We start from the raw sequence: 4731 nt of genomic DNA, 5'->3' as shown, positions 1-4731 counted from the left end.
AAACTCCAAACAGGCACTACTCAGTCAGCTGCTTTATTTGTAACACTGATACGCTCTTGTGAGCTGGCAGACGGGGGGCGAAGCTGCAGGTTGTACAGCAGGTGGATGCAAGGGACCTCGCGTGTTGTTGATGGCTGTCACACTTCATTTCAATCACACTATTTACAGACCAATGCTCATGTTTATTTGAGGAATAACACTCTCACTTTGTTTGAAAGATTGTTGGCAAGAAGACTCGTATCCTTCTGCCCACTTTTGGCGAGAAGTAATTTCTTCCTATTCCCGTGGGACAATCGTGCAAATAGAGACAACATGACATCACGTCTACACTGTAACTACAATGGAAGCTGATAGCTGAACTAATACCACTATCACACTACAAATATACCGAGCACTGTTGTTTTTTTATTACAATGAAATCACATAAAGCAGACAAATCCAGATTAATGCCCTTCGGAGACACACAGGTCACCCATAACATTAAGACCACCTGCAATATATGGTATCTGTCCGTCTATTTATGCTTGAAAAAGCTCAAACACATCAAACTATAGCCTCTGAGGATGTACTGTTGTATTTGGCACAAGGTTGTTAATGGCACATCATGTGGGATTGAACTGACTGCATCTGTGGAGAACATCAACATAGATTCTCAATTCAAATCTGGAGAAAATGGCACAAAATGGTGCTCATGGTCTGGAATAATGCTTTGGTAGGCGGTAGGTAGGTTTCACAATAACGTCCAAGTTTCCTTGAAAGAACTTCACCGAGAACTGATTGCCTTCTTCCACTGGTGCATTCTGGTGCCATGTGTTACCTAGGTGAACAATGCAAAAAACTTCAACCATCCATCTGCTATAAAAGAACCTGATCCATGAGAACGAACCACCTTCTTCCATTACTCCAGTGCTGATGTTCATCTGCCCATTGTTGGGACTTTTGCCACGGGCTCCAGGGAGCACTTTTAAAAGACACTGGTCACTACAGACTGGAAATACTCAAGAGCTGACCCAGATGCTCTGAACCAATCATCAAGCCATCACAACAACCTGGCTCGAAATCTTACATTTTAATACATTTCGTGCTTTAACTTCAACTTCAACTTTAAGGAGAAAATGTTAATTTGCAAGCAAACATATCGTACCACTGAACAGATGTTATGGTATACTGGTATAGCTGAAAAGTGTAGTTTTGTTGTACTAAATACATTTTCCCATCATGTGGAACCAACAACAAAAAGCTTCAAATTGAAGCAAAACATAGAATTATACATTTAATCCATTAAAGTACAACCATGAATTTTCTACTGGAATGTTTCACGGGACAGGAGGAAGAAGAGACACACCCAGAGTGACCTCCATCAAGCTTTTTTCTATCAAAGAATCTTCACAGAAGGAATAAGAAGAAGAATCTACAACGGCCACAAAAAAGACTCCATTAATAACACTTCACCAATCAAGCACATTTTAGTTAAGCTGAGCTTTGCATGCTCAGTAACAGTCGACCATTAACAAACACCCACTCGTGGCAGCAGCCACCATGTAACATACACATCGACTTGAAGTACTAGTGATGATCGGCTCTAACACCTGACCGACGCTGCTGCCTATAAGCACACCTACATTCATGTCTTTGGACGGTGATGGGAAAATGAAGAACAAGTGAACTCCTGGACACCAAACAGGTTTTAAACTCTGATATAAATGTTGGTGTTTCTTTGTTTCCGACAGCTTCAGCTGCAGCACAATTCTCACTGAAACTGTTGAACACTGCTTCATCCACCACACATCAATAAACCTCAATTCTACAGTTTTACACATGACTTCATCAAACTTGCATGTTTTTTGGTCTTGGGCAGAAACCAACATAAACAGGCAAAATCCCACACAGGAAAAGTATGAAAATACTGAATTAATGTTGTTCTCTGTGTTTACATATGCAGATGAAGAACTGATGGAAACTTGTAGTCAGAATAAATAAACAGGTCTAATTGTTGTAATTCTGAATAATCACCATACTTCTGACTACTTCCACTGTCAGAGGTGGATTGGGACTCATTCTATTCCATTTTACAGTGAGCCAAAGTCTTCATTTGCTATAAAAAGTATTTATTAATTAAATAAGTTGCATAGATGTTGCAGGAGAAAATAAGATTATCCATACACTCACTGTACAAGTGAAATATTAAAATTCAAACAACACCATATGTTCAGGACTGTGGTCATAATTTAAAATGCATGTTCTATGTTTATATTCACTCTTGACTTCACACCTGTATTTGAGACCCCCGGGCTAAAAAATACACATGACTCTGAGCGTGTATTTTTCATTTTTACTTCATTTTTCAATTATTATTGCTGCAGTATTATTTCACTGCATAACTATGTAGTTCCATCAAAGCTAAACACAAAACATACCAAGTCTGAAAACGGAGCAATAAAACTTCACTTTAGGACCAATTATGGGTGCTCAGGTAGCACTGCTCTCTCTCACACACACACACACACACACACACACACACACACACACACACACACACACACACACACACACACACACACACACACACACACACACACACACACACACACACACACAGATGCTGATATAGAGTTGAACAGAAAGACAAATATATAGTATACACCCATTTACTAATTGAGCTGTTCTGGACAGAACTCGGAGCCAGAGGTTTCTATATGATCACATTGTAGAAGAATTTGTACATTTAAAACAGTGTAACTCACATTACTCTCAGCCGCTGCTTCAATAGGCCACTTTTGATGAGCTATTTATCATTTTACGGGAGAATTTGCTTTTCTAAAAGTCTGAAAACTGCCCGTAAAGATAGATTTGTTACAGTAATTTAGTTAATTGTACACGCATTACCTGAAAATCCTGCTTGGCTTTCCGAGGTGGCGTTATGCCAAGGGTCACAAGGCCAGAGATGAGAGGGGTTCTTATAGGGACGTGATACTTACGTTCTTCCCCAGGAGGTCAGTCAAGTTATCATATATCCACTGTGGAGCAGTGTTTTTCTGCCAAAAGATGAGCACAGAAATCTGTGTACAGGGATTCAAATGTTTTCTCCCATCCTGGGGCTCTCAGCACATTGGTGCCGTTAGGTCACTTCATTTCTTTCCAGGCCCATTACCAACAGAAAGAGAAAATGTTTCAGCTATCCTGCCAGACTCATACATCGGCCCTCAAGGAACTGGGACAGGACCAGTCAGCCCAAACATGGAGAAAAACCGCAGAGTTACAACTGGTCGAAATAAAAACACTGATTGTTTCCAGGTATCCGGACTTGTGTGTCTCTATGGCAGCTGGGACCATTGGACACAGAGGGGTGAACGAAAATCACCAAGAGTCCAGAGGACACAAGCTAGTGAGGCGACATCTCCTAAGATGACGCCACTAATTCCTTCTAAGGCCTGAACGCTACATGCATGATCAAACTTTCCTTTACATTTTTGCTTTTCTGTTCTTTGTTTGCTTTTTGTTCTTTTCACCCTCCCTCCCTCTTCTGGTGACTTTTATACTTTGAGCCCTTCTTTGGTGTCCTTGATCTGTCCACGCATGTCTTAATAATGCAGGAAGAAGAAAAAGAAAGAAGAAGAAAAAGACAGTAATGGGCACAAGCGGTGGCTTGTTTTACCGTCCCCATCGAAATCTCTTGCAGGTTCAAGAATTCAAACCAACAACAGACAAGTTGTAATCGTTGGGGGGGCTGAGGTCGATCTCAGCTGACTATGAGCAGAAGCATGTCCAGGGAAGGTCACCAATCAAACACAGGTCACACACCCTCAAAACGTTGGAGTGTCTTTGAGCAAGACATTGAACCCCAAATTGGTCCCAATGGATTGAGCACACCGCCTCCATTGGTGTTTGTATGTGTGTGTGAACGGGTGAATGAGATTAACAGTGTAAAGTGCTTTAGGGACTGCTAAAGCAGTGGAAAAGACCAAGATAAGTCAAATCTAGCTGAAAAAAATAAATTTAAACTCCACACAGAAGGGACAGACTTAAACCTGTCCTGGCTTCCAGCTCTTAGGAACAAACAACCTCCATTAACTAGATGTCAGTCCCAAAATGCTCATGCTCTCTTTTGATTTTCAGTAATGTGCATACTTTCATTCATAATAACCACGGTCATAGACATATACTGCTTTCAGCTTATGTGTATCTTTATCTCGAACACAAAGAAATGAGGAACTGTGCCAGATGTGTCTCAGAGACAACCAAACCATGATTTGTGGATAAAAGGAAAGCAGTGACCCCCTTGTTTTTTTATTCATCACAGACTGTATTGTCATCCACTTATCTCTCTCTCTCTCTCTCTCTCTCTCTCTCTCTCTCTCTCTCTCTCTCTCTCTCTCTCTCTCTCTCTCTCTCTCTCTCTCTCTCTCTCTCCCACACTCCCCGCCTCCCACTGCACTCACCCACCCTCCATCCTCTATTTCCTTGGCAGTAAAAGAACTAAATAAATGCAGCCTAGCAGTCATTGGGGGGTTAGAACAACCCATTTGGTTTAATGAGGTGATCCAGTGTGTTTTATCTCGCCCTCTCCCCCTCCCCTCTTCTTCTCTCTCTCTCCCTGTGTCTCTTAGCCAATTACACAGTGTCCTGTTTTGCATCCTTTCCCTCTTTTTTTTGCCGTCACTCATTTTTCCCTCCTTCTTTCTGTAGGCCTTGTTAAGCTCTGATAGGCTTGCTGGGGATAAAACCTGGAGT

Source organism: Lipophrys pholis (assembly GCF_963383615.2).
Source record: "Lipophrys pholis genome assembly, chromosome: 16".
NCBI lineage: Eukaryota > Metazoa > Chordata > Actinopteri > Blenniiformes > Blenniidae > Lipophrys > Lipophrys pholis.
The sequence above is the reverse complement of the archived record's forward strand: the minus strand, read 5'-3'. Positions refer to the sequence as shown.